The 21,440-nt window shown below is 40.9% G+C and overlaps 1 protein-coding gene across 6 annotated transcripts in view; it reads left to right on the forward strand.

The window, feature by feature from the left end:
• The window catches only part of LOC142032274 (transmembrane protein 263-like), a 208,333-nt gene that overhangs the window by 93,262 nt on the left and 93,631 nt on the right, over positions 1-21,440 (forward strand). The window contains exon 1 of one of the 6 annotated variants that reach the window (XM_075030741.1): positions 16,415-16,461. The exons of the other annotated variants lie outside the window; for them this stretch is intronic. The gene's annotated coding sequence lies outside the window, so the exon portion shown is untranslated. Of the gene's footprint in view, positions 1-16,414; positions 16,462-21,440 lie in introns of those variants that run through there. 6 annotated transcript variants of the gene reach the window in all.

The raw sequence follows: 21,440 nt of genomic DNA on the forward strand, positions 1-21,440 counted from the left end.
TGCAGAAGCACGAGACATCTGTTTCTCATATTGGTTTTAGTGGGATCTATGCTGTACTTAGGAGGAATGGGTCACTTTAGGGGTCCAAATGTATTACTTGGAGTTCAGCTTTTGGCACCTAGCTTTGGCAGTTGTTAAGATCTCCTGAAACTTACAGTGAGAAGTTTGTCCCTACTTTAACAGATTAATATTCAGCCAGGAATTTTCAAGGGGCATGGTTATTTCCAAAAACTGCAGGGGAGATAGGAGTGCAACTCTGCCTGTCTCCTTCAACCGATCGCAAGGATTATGTGACCCTGAAGCACTCAGAAAAACAATCCAGCGCATTGCCCATCTCCTGTTTCCTCTACCAAACAGGTGAATCTTCTTTGGGATTTCACAAGCAAAAGGTGTCCAGAAAGTAGACTCTAGAAATGGGCCATGTTTTCCTTTGTTTCTATGAAGTGACCACTCTCTCTTGGCTCATCTGTAAACCCAGTTAATTAGGATGAGGCTGGTTTGTTGTTTATGGGCTCTTCCTTCTCATGGGCTCTTCAAGTGATTTGTCAATGGACAATTACTTCTGGACAGGTATTGGCTTTTCGGTGTTGCTTTAGCTTGAAACAGTGGTTTTTACATCTGCAACTTCAATGTAACTGTTGGAAAGTCTGTTCCTGACATGTTCTTTTTGATAAACCCCTTAATACTCATTGTCTTCGGGGATAGGACACATTCCCCACATATAATTAGCCTGTCTCGTTTCAGACTTCGCAAGAAAACGAAATGAGTACTTTTCCATCATATTGAAGTCGTCCTCTTGCTTCCAACCCACGCTCCAATTTTGTATGTCAGGCTTCCTCTGTGAAGCCGAAGCTCTGTTCTCAAAGAATAGAAAGGAAGTGCGTAATAAATCAAGACTAGGTTTATTTTATAATGTCTTATGTTTAAATGCACAGCTGGGTATGTTGTTTTAGTACTTGTGTGTATATGTTTAACGTTTGTGTTCTGTGTAACAGCCTCCCCTCTGTTGAGCAGTGTCTGACTCCTTTACCAGAGTGAAGATCTCTAAGGCATGGCACAGAGGAAACTTCAGCCAGCTGGAACTGAAGTAGATTCCTACCCGTGAAAAAGTTGGGAATGGCACACATTTTTCCCTACCTGTTATATGGATCTTTACATGTGTGTATTTGACATGCATATGTGGTGTCAGTTCCTTTAGGATCTACAGTTCCCTAAGTGTTGTCAGTTTAATAACCTGCTTTCAGTCACTTAAATTTGCTTACACTGTCAGCCTCAATTCTTAGGCTTCCTCTCTGCCAAAGGTAAATATTTCTGAGAAATCTCAAGGGGACTTCTCTGAGTACAAGGGGGGTGAATAAAATGTCTGAAGGCAGCGGTAGGGTTTATCAGAACTGTGTAGTATCAGTAGGATTGCACAGGTAAGAAGCTGAAATTTATCATGGAAGTACTTCCATGACAAGAAGTGATTTTGCATTCTCCAATGAAGACTGGCTTGGTGCTTACAATATAACTCCTTGAAGACCTTTTACCTGATTTATTGTGTGACCTCTCCAAGAGAAGGTGTCCAGCTTTGAAAAAACATGCAAGACAAATACTTTTGATTTGTAGTCTTTATAGTTCAGTAGAAAAAGGGCCTTCTGGACCTTGGTGTTATATATGGAGTTTTCTTTCTAGCACTTCTATCTACAGTGTGAGCATGTAATGTGAAAAAAAGCCTGAGAATGCTGTTCTCCACATATTTTTGTGCTCAAAGTCCAGGCAATAACAGCATTAGCGCTGCATACACGGCCTTGTTTCTTTTTCTTTACGTGAGTGTGTTTGTGCATACTATAATCTAAATGCCTTGTTGCATAGTGCCTCTCAGACACGTGTGCATTTTTGTACAAGCCTTAGATCCCTTGGATAGTACCTTTTACACTCCTTCAATCTTGTCTATTTTCTGCTCTTCTCACTATTGTTATGGTTTAGAATCTTTATAGATTTTTTTTTTCTGTGACTGATCTAGGCATCAAATTCATTATATGCAGAAAGAGTGACATGTAGAGAGTAGTAATGAAGTGAATGTGATTCTTGAGAGGCACAAGTATTTGCCCGAATGGTTACAACTGTGTAGGATTGGGGCTACAGACCGTAAGCTCAAGTTGCACACTTCTTTTTCAAATAACAACCTTGCCTGCATTAGGTAATTTCCAGAATTACAAGGGCTACAAAAAGGCATTTTTATTGGAAAAATAATGTTGCCAGAATACACGCATTTGCTTCTAATCCTGGGAAGTGCCAACATATCTGGAATTTTAATAAAACACCATTTTTATATGTTTAAGAACTATTTTAGGTATGTTAAAAAACGGTTTTAAAATATAGCAGTTGCAGTTTCCCTTTGCTTCTAGGGCATGCACAGTTGGACTTAAGAGTATTAAGGTGACCCGGTTTTATAGGCCATATGGAAAATAGTACCAATAAAATACCTCAGAACTCTTTAAAATAGCCTAAAATAGAGTAGCATGGTGGATGGTATAAAAATTTTATTTCTATTCTGTTTGAGATGACCAGTATAATTTGTTTGCCACCTATTTAAGTCTTTTCATCACACTATGCTACCTTGTATTTGTTTAGTTCAAAACCTTTAGAAACTCCTGGCTTGAATGCAAGCAGTGGATAGTAAAGAGAAATTATGGGTGATGAATGGATTGAGAGCAGCCATGAGGAGAAGGACTTGGGGATACTGGTAGATGAAAAATTAAATATGAGCTGGCAACGTGCGCTTGCAGCCCAGAAAGCCAATCATATCCTGGGTGCAACCTTGAGAAGAGAAGGCTCCGGGGAGACCTTCTTGTGGCCTTTCAATATATTGAAGGGGGCTTATAAGAAAGATGAGGAAGACTTTTTACCAAGGCCTGTAATGACAGGACAAGGGGTAACGGTTTTAAACTAAAATAGGGTAGATTTAGATTAGATATAAGGAAGAAATTCTTAACTGTGAGGGTGGTGAGACACTGGAAGAAGTTGCCCAGAGAGGCTGTGGATGCCCCATCCCTGGAAGTGTTCAAGGCCAGGTTGGATGGGGCTTTGAGCAACCTGCTCTAGTGAAATGTGTCCCTTCCCATGGCAGGAGGGGTAGACTAGATGATCTTTGAAAGTCCCTTCCAACCCAAACCATTCTATGATTACACCCAAGGCTCCACTGTGCAATTAGTTAAATGTCTTCTGCATTGACCGAAGGTGGAGGAGTGGCAGCTGGGCAGTTAGGACTCCTGTTCTTGGGAGCTGTGCTCTTTTAGAGGAAAATCTTTCAGAGACATTGCATCTTGGTGAGATATCTACCTTTAGGGATTGTCTCATGGATTATTCAGTTTAGTTACACAGAAATAATGCTTGAGTTGGGATAATGCAAGCAATGGTGACACAGTGCCCTTTTGGAGTGGTTTGACATGACAGGAGAACAGACAGCTGTTTAATACATGTTTTTAATTGACATGTACTGCAGTAGCGAAAACTTCTCAGTCCGTTCAGCGAAGGTTAAGCCCTGATGATCATTTCATGTGTTTTGTTTGTGAAGAAGGGAACATCTGAAAACAGTTCAAATCATGTTTAATATTGATGGTGAAGGAAAACTATGCCAACACCAAACACGACCTAAAATTCAACCAATTTAAAAAATGAAGCTATCATTTCTTCATGTGATTTTTCATTCCTGTCTTCAGCAGAGAATGTAGGGGAGGTGGAAGGTGGCAGGTTTTAGCTGACACATTGGCATCATCTAATAGGCTCAATTGCAGTGAGAGAAAAGTCAAAGTGACCGAGAACCTCTGTATTACTCTTGCATCAGTAAATGTATGCAGATGTGCAAGTGGGAGGTTATGGCTCTTCTGTTAGCAAAGCTCCAACAGTTGAGTTTGCACCTCGCAATTCAGGCACTAATTTCCAGCAGTAGTGGGATTTCAAATTAGAATAATGAGCATGTGAAAGGGCCAAGTCACTAGGCTTTTACATAATTGAATAGTTCAACTTCACTTGTAGAGCACTTCTACTGGGGCAGTGTGTCTAGTAGAGGTGCACCAGAAGAGTCCTGTGTGAGGTTAGAAAAGGGTTTGTGAGACTGCTAAGGACACATTTGGTTTTGTTCTCTTTAACTCAAGTATTGTGTGGATGGTTTAGTCAGCTGGAGAAGATGAATCTAAAGGGGCCACTTACCTCAGTAAGACCAGGTATCTCAGGAACAGAGGGTTCATGTGAAAAACTGATATTTACTGTGGATCTTATCCTGAAAACTAAGAGATCTAAAGGCAACTTTTCCTGCAAATCTTGAAGTCCCAGCATTTTACTCTAATATAATGGATCAGATTACCAAATACGGCTGCTCATACATTAACTAAAATAAGTGGGTGTGAAGGATGATAAATTGGATTAAAATGCAGACATTTTAAAGTGTAACTGATAACCTTATTGGTACACGTGCCCTTGCACTTCATGCAGCTAACAGGAGAAGCCCAATTGGCATTCAGAGTGGAAATTTGCACCAGGAGAGAAAGGCTGGTGGCTGGTTTGGTTGTTTTTTTTTTTAAAGGAATACACCAGAAGGGTGCATGTCTACCAAGTGCCTATCTGTTTCTAGTGGATTTCATAGAAACGCAGTGTGCTACATCAAAGACAACTGGAGGGATGGCTGGGAAGGATTGTCTCCCTGGTAATGCTGGCTTTTTATGACATTTAGCTACAGCAGAAAACAGATCACAGACCAGGGAGGAAACAGCCTAATGAGAGTATTCAGAGGTGTTGAAATAAAGATAATACTGTCTAGGTGGTGACATAAAAGACAACTTTGTGTCTAGAATGGTAATGAGGATTCTCCTACCTTTTGGGCTCCTGACAGACTTTGAAGTAAAGAGGGGAGGAAATACAGAGGAAAGGGAAGAGTAAGTGGTGGCCAGAAGACAGGGTTGGAGAAATCATAAAATGCTGGAAATGCACCCATTCTGTGCCTTGCAGTATATTGTAAAAAATAAATAAATGGTGAAGTCATGGTTTTTCCACCTGCAAACTGGCCGATAGTTAACCCCAAATGAGTGTAGTCTAAATAAAGATCTTAAATAGGCTACGGAAAAGCTTTTTAGCAACACCCCCGGCAGACCTTTCCCAGCACTCTTGCAGTGGACCTGTGAACACCATCGCACGCGCTGTGATGGCTGTAGCTGTCTGCAGGCACTTCCACACTGGGTCCCGGCGCCTGCTGAGGATTCTGCCAGCAGCAGGGCAGGTTTCGTCCTCCCGTGAGATCCTGCCCGTCTGACCTCTGCTGCCTTGAAGCTCCTGGATGCCTTAGCTCACCGGCTTGCAGTGCTTCGCTTGCAGCCTTCTGCGTCTCTCCCTCGCAGCCATCTTTTGAACATGCCTTTCTGGATGGTAAATTTTGTAAAAGCTGTGGTTCATTCATAGCACACGATTGCTTGGAAGCTGTGGTAAATCCCCTCTTTTGGTTAGCAGAATGAAACCTGATAGCTTGACCTAGAAATTAAAAAAAAAAAAACCGCAGAAGGAAAGGGAGAGTTAACGGATTAACTCCACAGAGTAGCTGAGATAAAGGCTCTGCGTTTCATTCTGCTGCTGTTTCAACAAAGAGAGGGTTTTCTTTAAGTGTCTGATTTAACCCACGTGCATGGATCTCTGCTAGTTGGTGACCCAGGAGAGCAAAGAACTTTCATCTATACCAAAGGAGTGCACAAGTCCTTTTTCTTCCCTTACAAACACATTTAAAAAATACAATTCTCTTTTATTTAGTCAGAATAATGAAATGCAGAAGGTGAGAGGTTAAGAAGAAAGAGGTAAACAACAGAGGGAAAATGTTTTCTGGTTAGCCTAATGGAGAACATGCTTAGAAAAGATGGTGCACATGGCAGGAGCCGCAAAGGGAGATGCCTCTGCACAATAGAAAAAACTGATGCCAAATGAGCAGAAGGAGCAATTCAATGACCAAATCTTTCAGATATCTTTTTAAAATAAAATGTACAATTATTATTTGGATTCTGAAAGTACTTGAGGCTTCTGTATATTTTGTGGGAGGCTTGTGGTTGGGTCAGTAGTGGTCTGATCTCCATATTATTTTGAAGGATTCTAAAAAAAAAAATAAATAAAAATCAGTATTTATTTAGTGCCTTGCAGGTGGCAAAGGTCTGCAAATTTCCTCCAGACAAGCCTGGTTCCTATTAAGAAGATGCTGATCATTGACATTTAACATCTGTGTCCAATAGAGAGCACATAGTTCTCTGAGGGAACTTAGATTTGGGAAGGAGGCAGGGACCTAAAATTGTTTGTGCTCCACTGAGACATTCATATTTACTGATGTCTGAGAGATGCTTAAAGGGCTTGCCTGATAAATTATTCTACTGTCTTGCTTTACTCTGTGGCTGAACATTGGAAAGATAGCATTTTGCCGTTAAATGAAAAATACAGGGACAAGAAAATGTCTGTCTCCCTGGTCTGCCTGTGTGATGGCTTTGCTGGCACCATCCGTCTTGCAAAGCAGTACACTTGTTTGTGACCTAAGAGATAAACCATGTGTCACAGAGGGTACTCTGCTCCTGTCCAGCTGTAAAATGGTCATTAAAAGAGCTCTGACCTTTCAGTTTCTTTGTTTATGTAGTTTCTGGTGTGACCTAACAACAGTAAAGTAACAGATATGGAGTCGGTAGTTCCCCAAATAATTTTCTTCCCTTCACTGAGAAAACCCACCAAGAAGCTCACAACACAGTTTGTAATAGACTTTACATACAATGCTCTATTTCTTAAAAATTCAGCGGTTTCTCTTTGCTTGTGTTTTGACACATTCAGATCCATGAGATACAGTTGTTTTTCATTAATCTTTTTTTTCTTTTACTTCCAGGATTTTAAAACTGTAATTTGATTCTTTTGTAACTTCGAAACTTGGAAAATATTTTTTTTTCTTTTGAGAACTGTTTTATTCTACCTGTATAATTTTAATCTTTTCAAGTCAAAGGGCAGTTCAGGCACCTGCTCTTTCTTTGCATTTAGACAGCGTTTGAGGTGCAGATCTGCCATTTATCAGAGAACTAAGATGTGACACCCCAGGTGCTTGGCCCTGCAAGTAATACTGATTACCTAGACACTCAGCTGTTTTAACTGCCTTGCCTCCCTTAGCAAGCATTTCAGTGAGGGTGTCCAGGATCATCTTCCACTTATGGTTTCTCTTCTGAATCAGGGCGGGGAGTCTGGCTGTCATCCTGGAGTGAGTGTCCTTACATTTGTCAATGACCAATTAACAGAAGGTTTTTAAATTTCAATTATCTTCTATTTGCAGAAATGCATGTTAGGTAGAGAGCTACATTATCATCCAGAACAACTGGTCTACACAGCTAAACAGATTGCCCAGTAAGGGACGATCATAGGCGGAATCTGAACAGGAGAAGTGCCACCTGAAACAGGGAGCAAGCAAGTCGTACATTCAGAAATGGAGGTTTTAGCCTGACACACATACGGAGATGATCTTCAGTAGTGCGGATGATTCTTTATCTGTACGTTGGCAGGTTTTCCAAATCATGACATAGCTTAAGCTGGGACTTTTTCTTGTGCCACGACACGTTGCCCTACACTTGTCAAGCAGAATATAAAATCTCACAATATTAGAGTACAGACATGGAAAAATTAAATAATACATTTATAATCTTATCCCATGTCATAATACCCAGTGTCTGTATTGCATGCTTTGAGACAGACTTACGACTGAAGAATAAATTTTGCACTTCAGTTGGCTGATAATGCACGCTTCTTGATCCTGAAGTAAGAGTGAAGGCTTGAGGCAAAAGATGTCAGTTTTGTAATAGTAGTTAAAATATATGTACACCTAAAAGAATTGCAGTTACACATTTGAGACCTTCACTTTTGGTCTGTGGACAGGACAGAGTCTTACCATGAAAAGAAATGTGATTCAGGAATGTGAGACCCAAGACATGGGTGAGAATGAAATCTATTTGTAGCCTTTACACCCAAATTCTGAGGTTGCCATAATAATGAGATGATACAATTGCGAATCTTAAATATATTAAAAAAATAAGAATGCATATCATTTATGGTTTTGTTCTTAATGATTGCACACTCAAGCTGTTTTTTTTTATTTATACTCCAGATGAGATTCTCCTCTCATCACATAACTCTGGGAGCTTAAGCTTGATACATAATGCTAATATTGCAAGCTTTGTGACAAAATCCAAAATATTGGCAATGTTATGGGTAGAAGATTACGTTGCTTCAGATTATAAACATAATGAATTTGCAAGACCTGTGGTGGCTTTCAAGTAATCTTTTGTTGTTCCGGTTTTTTGAAGGAGGTGTATGAAAATGAACTGAGAGCAAACAGCATGTAGAATGGCACAGGAGGGAGTTTTTCATCACTGTTGTATTTATCATTTAGCACAACCCTGAGTTCTGTCAGACTTAAATGGCAAGCTCATTGTTAATTTCAAAGTTCAAAGTGTTCTTTAATCTTTCCCTTATTTTGCTCACTCATAAATAGCATTATGGTTTTTCAGTGCCTCCTTCCCAGGTTCTCACCAGTATTATCAGGTTGTCCTTGATAGGTGGGAAAATCAGTCTTGCTAAAGGAGCCGTGATTCAAGAGGTCAGAGCATTGTCTGTCTCTGGAAACAAGGCCCATAAACTACTGCTTAACAAAGGGGTCTATTTGCAATGTGGAGCCTCAACACATATCTGGTAAGTGCCTGGACGTCAGAGCTGAAGAAAGAAATGAAAATAAAGAAAATAAATACCCAGCAGTAATAAACACTTGCCAATACACTGAGGAGAAGAAAGAAATCCATAAAAGGAGCCACTTTTTCTTTTTATTAGGGAGTTTTCTTAACAAGGATTATTTCTTTCTTTTTGAAATGTGCTCATGGTGTTTTCACTTCCTAGCTAAATGGAAAGAGGAATATTTTGTGAGAGGCTCTTGCATTCATCCCTCCTTCCCCTACAGCTTTCATGCTAATAAGCTGCACAGATCCCAGAAGCAGTTTTCTGTGTGGCTGTGGCAGGTCTGTTAGTAGATTAAATGGTCAAGGCGGATTTATAAAGGGATTTAGTATGTTTGGAGCTTGTGAGAGATTTTGAGTTTAAAACCCACTAAGGTTGATTATTCCCAGAAGAGATAAAGGTTTGGCAAAAATGAGGGAGATTTCCCTTTCTAAACCACCTGTCTTGATCCCTCAAAATCTAATATAGGTGAAAGAGAAAGGTAATAATGACCTTTTCAATCCTGAAAATGCAATCAGGTTGGCTAGCTTTGGTGATAATTCAGCAGTTCTGTCTAGGAAGTGGGTCCAGAGCCCTGACTCCACGTAGACCTATGAATGTTTGGCTGGATTCCAGTCTAAATTGTATTCAGATTGGTAAACTAGAAATGAAAATTTCCATTGCTGATATGCTGAGCTGGCCAGCTCCCTTTATTATATTATTTAATGGTGTGATGCCCTATTGACCAAGTCCACGTCAAACTTGAATGAATGCTTACAAAAGATGTTACGTCACCCCCTTCTTAGAAGCCACTGGAGGTTCGTGATGCCTGTCCGTCTTTCAACCGATATTCTTACTTTTCCACACAGAGGTTCACAAGTGTATCATCTCTTTGTCATTGTACTAAAAAAATCTTGAAGTAGTTTTAATGATTTTCTGCTTCATGTTGTCTGTATTAGACGTGCATTTTCCAAATGGTGACCATAGGACTGAAACTCTGTTGTCTTTTTCATGGGCTCAGTATAGGTTACTATTGTTGGAGCTATTTTGCAGATGCATTTTTTGTGAACTTTGGTTTATTTTTTGTTAATTCACAATACCAAAAGGCAAGGGTAGCTTCTTAGCAATAGATAATTCTCCTAACTTTTAAGGGCACAGGGGAGATAATACTGAGTACAGTCATTGTGCCACTCTGGGTGATGCCATACTTTCAGCAGTAGTGGTTCAGTTCCCTGCTACCCATCACTGTGCCTCCTGAATGCAGGAGAACCAAATAAACACATGTATTTTGGACATGTATTCTGGAGTGTCAGCCTCAGAAGACCAGTGATCAAATAACTGATTTAATTCAATACTAGGAATGCTTATTGATTCTCATCAAAGGTTGTCTATTCTGCCTTTATATGAGCAGCCACAATCAGCAGCATAAAAGCTTGTTTAAAAAAGACAACGATAGAAAAGTGAGATTCCCCTGATGGTGCATCTGTAGGAGGGTCACATGTACTGGAAGGCACAGGGGGGCTGAAGAGATCTTCTCAACCTTCTGAAAGATGCAACGGCATTAATTTAGTCTGTCATTATGTATGATGTGCCAGTCTATGCAAGCAGGTGCAGGTAGAGTCACTGCTGAAAACAGTTGCTGATAAAACACTCATCATTTTTTCATGTGTCAATTATATTTACGAATGGCCTTAATTTCCTTTGTCCATGTGACCTGGCCCATATTCCAAGGTCTCAGCACATAGGGCCATTTAAGGCTACTTTCCTCGGCGCCTTTGTGTTTTAGGAGTCGCAGGAGATGGAAGAGCTGTTCTAGCCATTTCTCTTTCTGCCGTGTCAGCAGCTGTTCAACTCTCACTCGTATCCCGGCTCTCTCCCCCTTTTTGTGCTGCCCACCTGCCTGGGGCAGTGCAGGGGGAATCCAATGGGAACCAAGGGGAATGGGGGCAAGCAAACAGGTTCCGGCAGGAAACTGCAGGAGAAGGTGTGGTACTTTTGATGGAGCAAACCGACACTTTCCACAAAAGAACTGCTAAATTAGGTGGACTTTTTAAAAGTGGTTGACAGGTAAAGTGCCTGTGGGGCCATGCAGAGTTCTCAGGAATATTGTTTGGACCCTGCAGAAGGTTGGATGTGGGACTGTTAGACTGGTTTGTTGCTTTTAGGCTGCTTTTGTTGATAAGGCCTATGTGGTTTTTTCCTAATCTTGAGATTCTACAGAAGATCATTCATCTCATTTGTGTATATAGCTGGCTTCTACTTTGATTAATTGTACTTTGAGGAGGGGGCTGAAGTGTTACCCTCCAGAGGTCCCTTCCAGCCTGAACGATTCTCTAGTTCTGTGGTTCCATGTTGCAGGCTGCCAGTTCAGCTCCAGCCTTGCCTCTCTGGGGTCAGCAACTTTGCCGGCAGCGTTAACTTGCTTGTGCTATCTGGGGGCACCAGCTGGAGTCATTTGGAAATGCTGTCTTTATGAAATAAGTCACGAGGTGTTTTGTTTCTTAGCATGAATTTAGTTTTCAAGGCAGTGCCCATTTCTAAAACGATGTCCATTTGTCTTTCATGCAAAAGTTCTTCACCTGAGACTTCATATGTTTTATGATGATTATTTCTGGGTTTGGAAGTTACAGACATAACAGTTCTTCAGGCCAGCACTAGCTTTGCTCTAGCATACATTTTGTGGTGCTTTTTGTTTGTTTGTTTTGAAAGAAAAATTCTGAAATTCTCGGGCTTCCATGTTGTGATGAAATATAATTGTTCTCAAAAGTACAGATTGTAATGTGGCAAAGAAGCCAACTCCTGAGAATGCTTTTGGTTGAAAGCAAATTCATACTACTGCATGTAATCTTGTCTCAATTTACATAAGGTCGCTGTTCTATCAGTAGATGCTGCAGTACCTTGTCACAAACTCAGGAGATGATATAGTTTATATGAAATAGAGCAGGTTTTATTTGTTGTTGTTGCTGGGTTTGGGGCTTTTGCATTTTTGTTCGTGGCTTTGTTTGTTTTAAGTAAGCACATCATACAGACGGCAAACCGGGTTTACAGTGTTTTCTTATTACGGACAGCTATACTGCCGTCTGTTCTCGGCTTTTATGTTAAACACATTGACGACTGTGATGCAGATTCCCTGTTTTCAGGAGGTGAAGCTCAGCTGTGGGCTGTACTAAAACCATGCTGGTTAGGTCTACCATGTAGGTATGTAGATTATATGTATACAGTTGTGTATGCATGTAGCTGTTTGTAACCAGAACAGTTCTCATACAGGGAAAGATTTGCTGATGGAACTGCTTTCAGAAGGAGCCCAAAGAATTTCTGCTTTCTGTGATAAAGCAATTCATAAACTTCACTGAGTATTTTAGCTGTGATTTGACTCTGGTAAGATAATGTCTCCAGTCAGCTTTGCCTCTGACAGAAGTCATTTCTGCCCCCAAACGTTCATCCCCTCGCTTATCTCTTTTGTCACTGAAAACATTTGTGCAGCTTTATGGTAAATCAGACTGGGGAGCTGACATGGGTTTTTTGGCTGGGGCAGCCCAAGGGTGATAAGAAGAGGCTGGGGTAGGAAGGGTAGAGTTGCTTTCAGCAGCAATGTCAGCTTATGGCAGCTTTACCCGTTAGTGATAGAGCAGCCGGAGGCTCTTGGAATTTTCAGAGAGGAAGCATCAGTCATTTCCTGCAACCCCGTTTTGCAAACCAGAATAGACTCGATGTGGTGTGTGTTGGATAAGAAAACTTATCCAAATCCAAGGAACCAGTTTCCACTTGGTAATACCCTGGATGGATTAAGTGCATGTTTGACCTTTTAAATTGTCCTGTGCATGTTTGCCTTCGATGTGTGTGTGCGCCTGCTTCAACGCCAAGAGATTATAAACTTATCTTGTTTCAGGCTCCTTAGTTCTGCTCTGAATCATGTCATCCATGGGCATGACACAGCTGTAACTCAGTTGGGGGGTGAAGAATATCGAGCCATTTGCCTAGGGAAAGTCTCCAGATTCACTAGTCAGCTGTCAGGTAACCAGTCTGGGAGGAACTGAGGAACCATGTCCTGGCAATTGCTTGTTATGAGGATAATGATTATGTTCAAGAGGATAAAATATACATAAAATGACAGAGAGAGAACTCTTTCTGCTTTACTTGTAAAGATGTTGGATTGCAGCTGGAAGTAAGTGATAAGGAACATTGCAGAGCTGGAAATGAGCAGTTACCATCTTGCTTTCTTTCAAGTGTGTCGTGCCCTCTTGGGACATCAGGGAGCTTTCTGGTTTGTAAAGGCCAGTAAATGGCTGATTAGTGAACAGAAAGGAGCTGTAAATCCTTCCAAAAACATACTTTGCATTTTTATTAAGTAAAAAGTCCCCTTGAATGATGTATGATCAAATGTTTTTTATTTCCTATCAACTAAGTTAATTGATACGGCTCGCTGTACAGAAAAGCTTCGCTCCTGCATTTCATTGCTTCATCTTAGTCTGTATTCGCTAGAAAACAGATCCTTCTTACAGACTGGCAGTGACCTTCAGGGCTAATAAATGAGATAAGTTTTTAAGCAGAAGTGTGTCACTTCATTGTCCTCTGCCCCTTTTCTGCTGCAAATCTAGATGCCCTCTAATGGTGCCCACCAATATAGCACAGAACATTTGCTTGTTTGGTGCTTTTGAACTGAGGAAAGCCTTAGAAAGCCAGATTAACTTCATTCAGTGTGAGCTGTCAATAAAGCCATGAACATGGTCACCAAAAATAGTGAGTATAGCAGAAATAGGTAGCAGCCATAGATGAATGACCACCAGTGCCTTCACAACAGCTTTTCATGCTATCAACTTAGTTTGAGGTAAGGAAGTAAACTGGAGTGGACTTTCAGTGCTACCAGGGGAACCTGAAGCAAAATCCATGGAGAAGTGGTCCTGCCTGACTCCGGGAGTGTGCTGTCCTGCCCTTACTCTTCACTGTGAATGGTTTTGGAAACCTTTGCCATTTTCAAGGGAAATAATGTAACCACCGAGGGAGCAGTCAATCTGGATCTGGGTTTTTCTTATATGGTTGCTTTAACAAAATATATATCTTCATTAATAAAATTACAAATGTAATTCATTTTATTGAATGCCTTTAATTGGAATGAAGATAGTCCTGTGGAGAGAATACATGGAACTAATGAACCTGGGGTTTTTTAAGCATCTGGAATTGAGGTAATGTTTAGTTTCAGTGCACAGAACAAAAATAATTTCAGTTCAATTAATTCTCTGTTTTCTAGGCTGTACCTTTAAAATTCTTAGCAACTGTTAAAAGAAAAAAAGACTTCTTTGCCTTATCTTTCCTTTTGCTTTCTTTGCTTTAGCTGAATTTGGGAGGGTGAGGGTTGCTCCAGTGGCAAGTGATTAGCTTGTCCCTGTGCTTATTTTATCATTACTTGACTGTCATTTTCAATCCTCTTCCCTTATTCTTTTTTATGTAACATCTCATATGGGTTTCTTCTATCATCTGGACATCCTCTGCCTCTCTTCTTTTTTACTTACCAATTCCTTTGCTTTTCTTTCAGGTATGCTTATTATTACCCTGTGCTGACTAGAGTCATAAGTATGCATATTGCTTAGTTTTCCATGGCTTAGAGACACTTGGCTAGCACCTTATTAAATAGTCTGAGACTATTCCTTGCAGATGGCCTACATGCTAACTTTTAGAAAGGTCTCTATGCTCAACTGGTACAATCATCATCAACAGACTGAAGGAATCTGCTTTGTAACATGTCAGCATGTCCTTACTTTGCTTTGTGTTAACTGACTAGTTTTATCTCCTTTCTGTGGATTTGCTGACTGACATGCTACAAAATGTCTCTCCTGTCTCTAATTCTTTTTCTTTTCCTATCTGGGTATGTTGGGATACAGAAGAGATTTGGTGTGCGATAGGGTTATGTTAGTGCTTGGATGTTAGTGCTTTACCTGCGTAAAACTGAGCTGTTCTTTAAACTGAATCACTGCACGCAAATGTTGTTTTTTGCTGTGCCACAAAGCTGTGTATCTGGTCCTGCTTTTTTTTTTTTTTTTTTGGTTTTTCAATCCATGGCACAATGGGTAGGATAGCGTATATTTTCTCGAGTATGTGCAACCAACCCTCTAAGACAAGATGCTAGGTCTTATCTTGCTTTGAAGCAATTCTGATCTTCAGTTTCAGTTCAGCATACGCAACATTACCTTAAGTTTTAGTGTACTGAAAAGCAGCAGGGCTGTAAATCTAATAACAAACACTGTTCTGTTCTCCCACCAACTGTGCTTTTCTCCAAAAGAAAGGAGAAGAGAATGGAGGCAAGGGAAGGGAAGCCATAGATCTTTCCAGCAATAAAGTTATATTGTTTGTCTTGGTTTTAATACTCTGTTAAGGAAAGGATCTGATGGTACTGCTGGTTTTGGAGATTTTAATCTGGTAGTCCCTAGGACAGATGAATGTTCACTTGCATTTTTTGGCAGCATGCTTCAAGTGTTACCCAGTGAGAAAGAAGTAGCTGGGACTTTGGATTGCCTGTTGAGACAGCCGGGAAAAGTGTGGTTGCAAATCCATGCTGGTTTGTTTGTGTTCTTTCTTTCTCTCTGCATGAAAATTAAAGTTATTTCCTGTTGGTTTTCATCAACGTAAACCCAGAGGAACTAACCTAAAACTTTGTTTCTTCCTTCCCTCCTTTTTTTGTACTTGTTCGCATATGCCGCAGCCTACCTCCAGAAGGTACTAGCTGTACCTCCAAAATGCCAATTATAGTGCACAATGCCTACAATTAGGATTGAAAGAAGGAAAACAGGATTTGCAAAATAAAGCCCAACACTGGCAACATCAGCAGGTTGATGATGCTCCTCCCCTTCCTACTTCTTCTAACCCAACATTGTGTCTCCCTTCAAAACCTGTCTTTGATTAAGCCATCTTCTGTAGTGTTAATAAAATCAGCTGTGGACACTCGGTGCTCCCTGGAAGGAGTGGTAGGTCCATTGAGAGAAGCACTGGCTGTTGGCCTGTTTCCTCTGTGCTTGGAAGGAGCCTATGCAGAATATCCTCTGGTGAAAGCCAGCGTGGTCTGTGGCCCATCCATGGATGTAAGTGTCAGTGCCTCTGCTCATTATCCAGATAAAATTGCAATAGGAAATGTGACTTGAAGGTAGAGAAGAAAGCTTTGTGGGAGACCAGAGAGACTGTGCTGCCTGGCATGGTAGTTGGTTTTCCTTGCCAGCTCATCGCCACGTTGCTGTGACCTGCGTCTGGTTTCAGTAGCATATATTGTGTCAATGATCATGACATTCGTCTGCTTCTTTGATGAGCAGACTAGAATAATCACTGGAAAGAGAATGAGAAAATGGAAACTGTTATTTGGAAGGGAGAGATAAAAGGTAAAGGAGAGGACCACAACTTAACTTTGTGATTCACTAGAAATGCAGCATTAAGCAATTTGTATGTGTAGTCAGACAGGATCTTCACCAGGTACTGGAGATTATTTAATGCTTTTACTTTGCTGTGTTGAGGTTGACTAGAACTTAAGAAAACTCCTTTACTGAAGAGAGTTGATCTAGCATTTCAGTGTGCTTAGTACCATTTGATACTTTCTTTTCAGTCCCAGGAAATCCCCAGAAGGTTATAAAACAAAAGAAGATACTTTATTTCACTGAACTTTCAGTAGTCTGAGATTATAGGAACTCCTGCAGTAGGCTGCTGAGGCAGTGAAGAGTCTCATTTTCCTCAATACAGGTAAGACATCTTCCGCTTCTCCTTCCTTCTGCTAAGGTTTGGAAGAAAAGGGTGAGCTGCAGTGAGGGGTGTTGCATTCAGAAAGTTTATTCTTAAAATATGTTGTGCTATATCTGTTTACAGAAAGCTTGATTAAATCTTCTGTGTGTGTTTTGCATACTCACTGCTGGGTGACATTGCCCTGGTACTACAACAATAGATAATAGGCCTCGAGTGTGGATATTAGCCCTGAGAATTTGTCCCGTCAAAGTGGTGTGGTTGGAGTTGTTTGGGCTGGGGAAACTTAATAGATGTGAGGCTGAGAGTGAGAATGAGTGTGGCACTGGGCGCAACCAGAAAGTCTGAGGCTCAAACTGCAGGTTCTTGATAAGATCTATGAACTGTGTTTCTCTAGTAGTAATTTTTATAGACTGTCTGTTCAGCTGAGTGGAAAATTGGAGCATGAGAGCCAGGCGTTAGTTCTGGAGGGTTTTGTTACATGAGAGAAACAGCGTGATTCAGGTGGCATCTCATCTGTTTCTTCTGCTGACTGAGAAGGAAATAGTTTCAGAGATGGATCCACTCAGTTGTTCTCTAAACATTTTAAAGTTTCTCTCGGGCTCTTGCTGTCAGCAAAATCCATCAAGGAGAACTACTTGTAACACAGAATCGGAATGACAACACCTTGCAAGGGTTTGGTTAATAGTAAAAAATAAATGTAGTATATCAGAATTCCTTAAATACTATAGTGTTGTCTTTATGCTAGACGTGCATAGATGTTGATTTGTAAGAAGAAATAAAACCAAGGAGATAACTTTTTGGCATCCTCCAGACTTCTCCATTTTTGCTTGAGGTACTTTAGACTTGACCTGGGAAGAGAGAGTGAAACAGTTTGATCCCATGTCTGTTCTAATTTTGGCCTTTTTGCTGACACAGCTAAGAGGAGGGTAGTTGTGAATTGTTGCCGAAGCTTCATAAATTGGAAGTCAAAAGACACGCTATGAAGAGATTATGTTACAATGTCCTGATACGTATTCAGGAGGTGGTGCTGCTGTACATTACTTTCTCTTTTAGTGTGCTGCCTGCGTTGCATGCAAGAACCTGTAATCTCCTGCAGTCAGTTCTTTATCTTAAAGATTGTGGGGCACGGTGCAACCAGAAAACATGGCTAGTGAACAGAGCACAGGACTTCTAGTCAAGTGAACTAATCCCATTTCCAGCTCTGCTACTGATTCTTTGTAAACTTTGGCACATCATTTATTTTTTGTGCCTCAGTTTCAATATCTTCAAATGCCACCAGTCCCTAGAAAAAACTTTGGAGTAAAAATGTTTACTGCTTTCTCATGAGGGAACCGCCGGGTTACAGCTGTATGAGACCCAGTTTTTATATGACTGCTACACATCTGTATGAGAGCCCCTGCATTAGCAGAAACTAAATTTAACAGCTGCTGAGTGCTGCTTTGAAGGTCATCATCCTGTCCTAAATATTCACTGGGTTCTGTTACATTTTATGTCTGTCAAGAAATCTCCTGACTCCTATTGCTCTGTAACCAGCATTTTGAAAAGTGGAGGTGTGTTTTTTAAAAGTGCTCTGCTCCCTGGTCTCCCTCTCCATCCACTTCAGGCTCCTGTCTCTCTTGCTCTTGGTCTCTGTGCTTCTGGTATTGCTGGCTTAATCTTGCACAGCGTTCTCTCCATCCCTTCTAACTCTTATTAAATGCAGTTTATCTCTCTGCTGTTAAGTAGTCTATTGATTCACTTTAGAGTTTATTAGATTATCGCTGTCTGGGTTTTGAATTTTTTTTAAGCGGTTTTTCAGACGCTTATGCGTGCACGTATGAAAATAAATCAATGAGCAGGGACAATGCACAATTATTTACACGGCTACAGCCGCCACTCTAATGTAATATTATCATTTAAATGCTTGCTGAGTATTCAGACAGTGAAGGTCTGTACTGCATGCTCTGCAGTACTGGAGCCCTAGGGTAATGTTTTTCATAGCAGTTTATTCCTAAATACTCTTGATGGAAATACAAATGCCACCAAAGCTCCATATGTGGTTTCAAGTACCGAGAAAAGGGGGAATGGAGGGGCCTGTATTGTTTCAAAAATGGCACTGAAACTTTAAAATGTGTCTGAAAAAGAAACTGAGATGCAATGGGTCTGTTTGAAAGAAAAGAGTGATAAAACCAAGTAGAAAATTGATCTGCAAAGCCTGCAAGTTTATTTGTAAAATTCCCCTCCAGCAGAAGCTTAGACACTTGAATGAAAATATGCTGCCAGTGCTGAGGTTAACCCTTAGCAGCCCAGAGTAGTTTTCATCACCTCTGCCTTCCTAGGGAAACCTTTACTGTTATCTGTGCAGGATTTCTCTGGCCAGGGAAGGCAACCAATTTATCTCAGCAGTGCCTTGCAGTTGTGTCTCTGAAATGGTTCGTATTTGTTTAAATTCACAAGTGCACTGCACTGTTGTATATTGTGGTGGAGCTGTGTCATGCCCAACGGTGTCATATTTTTTCATTGCGCTGGCGGGGATCAGACTTCCCCTGCTGGATCTGTTTCAGTTTCACCAGCTGGTGGGAATAGCGACAGGAATTTGGGGATTACAGATGTTCATGCAGCCAAAAGGGAAACAAGCCAAGTTTAAAGGGACATTGTTAAATTCTATCCCGGGGGCCTGGCTTTTATTTTACTGAAGATATGAAGACCTCAAAAGACTTTTTAGTGTCATAGTTCATCACTCCCCCCTGTTCTTGGTAATCTATCCTCCATTAGGAAAGCGTTCACCTAAAAATCTTTAGCTAACCAAAATGACATAGTTGCGCCAGAAAAGACTCCATCCTTTCATGTAAAACCTCCAGTTTGCTGCGGATGTGTTTGTATAGGCACAAGCCTTAATTTAGCAGAACACTTAAACACATACCAAAACCCTGCTAATGCTGATTGAACGTTTGTCAAAGTGCTTTACGCTTGGGGCCATGCTCTTTGTATGGAGAAAAATATGTAAGTATACACACATGCGTGTATGCTCAGGGGAAGAGATTTCATATCTAGTATTAAAACTGACCCAGAGCCATTGATGTGGGCTCAGTTTATTTGTAGGGTAAAGTCTCTCTCAAAAAGCTTTTTGTTTGTCACCTTATTTTTTAACTGATTTTTCTTTCTTCACTGAACTATTCCTTTTCCAGTCCCCATTTCAGTAGGGATTTTTTTTCCGTGGCACAGCCATTGGTGTGGTACAGTCAGAGCTCCTCTGTTCCATTCTTCTGCTAAAAGCTTCCTCCAGCCTGGCTTTATTTACACTCAAAGGCTGCTGAAAAGAAATTCTGTTGCTTTCCTACTTATTTTAGACAAGCTCCACTGTAAAGTTAGCATTAGTTCAGCTGGAGAAAAAAACCACCTAGTCCTATTCTGTACCAGATTTTCTCTACTGCTATATATACTAGTGTATATTGTTTTATTTTAGTATGGTTCTGCAGCTAGCGATCTCCCGCCAGCCTCAGGTTTTCATTTCGTTGTCCCTTACCTGTGGTTTTGTTGATATAAAACCAAGGGCAAATTGTTGATGTTATCCAAAATAGATTGCATTGCCGGAGGTGCATGGGTTTAATTTCGGGTGTTAAGAATTCCTATTCCGTGCACCATGCGTGTCTCTGCTGCTCCCCTTTTCTGCACCTGCTTTGCTGGAGCAGTTTCCATAGCAATAACCTCTTCAAGTTTTCCAGAAGTGTTACAGGAATGATTTTCTATCTCCTCCTCCTCAACAATTCAGGAAAATGGAGCTTATTAGAGATACTTTTTTGTCCTCTGTGCCTTGATAGGAGCCTAGCAGGGGCACTCTGCAATCCCAGGTAAAGCTGTCTGCAGCGCACAACTGCTCTTCCATGATGAGGACCCCAGCCGGGCTGCCCACTGCTGCAATTTGCTTGACCTAATATAGGTTGTCTTCCATTCTCTCTTGACTCGGGCAACAGTATTTTTATGCTGCTCTGACTTCTAAGAAGAATGAGCAGGACAAATGTAAAAAAAAAAAAAAAAAAAGTAAGTATTCTGAAAAGGAGGAAAAACTATTATAAACCCTAAAGACTGGGAGCCAATAATTCAAGTTTCCGTCACGTTTCTTTCTTCTGCCAGGCATGTGAGGTACTACACAACAGTTCAACTTGCAGCTCAGTAGCATATGGGAAAATATAAATCCCTGGAGAAGGAAAGCATTAAGCAGCTGCCTGGAAACCCTCAGGAGCCTGACAAAAGAGAGGGGTGGATGTTAACACGGGACAAACAGTGATTATCTTAAAAAGTAATGCATTCAGGGGCAGATACGAGGTTGTGGTTTGAAATTGAGATGTAGGTGATGGTATCTGTAGCAATGTGGCAAATCCTTACTTTGTGACCTATTGGCCAGAGCAGAATGAACGCAGGTATCCATGCTAATAATGTCCAAGGAGCAGTCCTGAGATACAGCCTAGACCTACAGCACTAGGACTGGGCATTAGGATACTACCATTTCTAAATTGATGGGCAAGCTATTACACCAAAAAAAGTTGTTGTTATTGGATAGAAATATGTTGAAAGCAGTTTATAGACAAAGCTGTGAAGTCTTCTACGGTGACACATACAAAAATAGCTCCCAAGCATGATGGGGCTAAGTTCATTAAAACTAGGTTTGCTTAACAAGGACCTTGGAAACAGCTGACTTCGTCTGAAGCACTGTCTGAGGCACAAGTCTGTATGGCTCACGCTTAATGTTCACACTTGGAATTGAAATAGTAGGACATAAGTTGGCTTTATTTTTGCATTCCCCCTCCAGATTTGTGGCCAGACAGCAGCAAAGTTGTGACGTTCATGGGAAAAGCCTCTTTCTCTGGATACAGGAGATGAGCCCCATCCCAATGCTAAGATCCTTTATGATCTCCATGTGCCCTTGGGGTTTTACTCCATATCTGAAGTCTGCCAGACCCCTCACTGTGTAGGCTTTCTATTTCACCATTTGTTTCGAC

The sequence above is a fragment of the Buteo buteo genome, chromosome 6 (assembly GCF_964188355.1).
Source record: "Buteo buteo chromosome 6, bButBut1.hap1.1, whole genome shotgun sequence".
Taxonomy (NCBI): domain Eukaryota; kingdom Metazoa; phylum Chordata; class Aves; order Accipitriformes; family Accipitridae; genus Buteo; species Buteo buteo.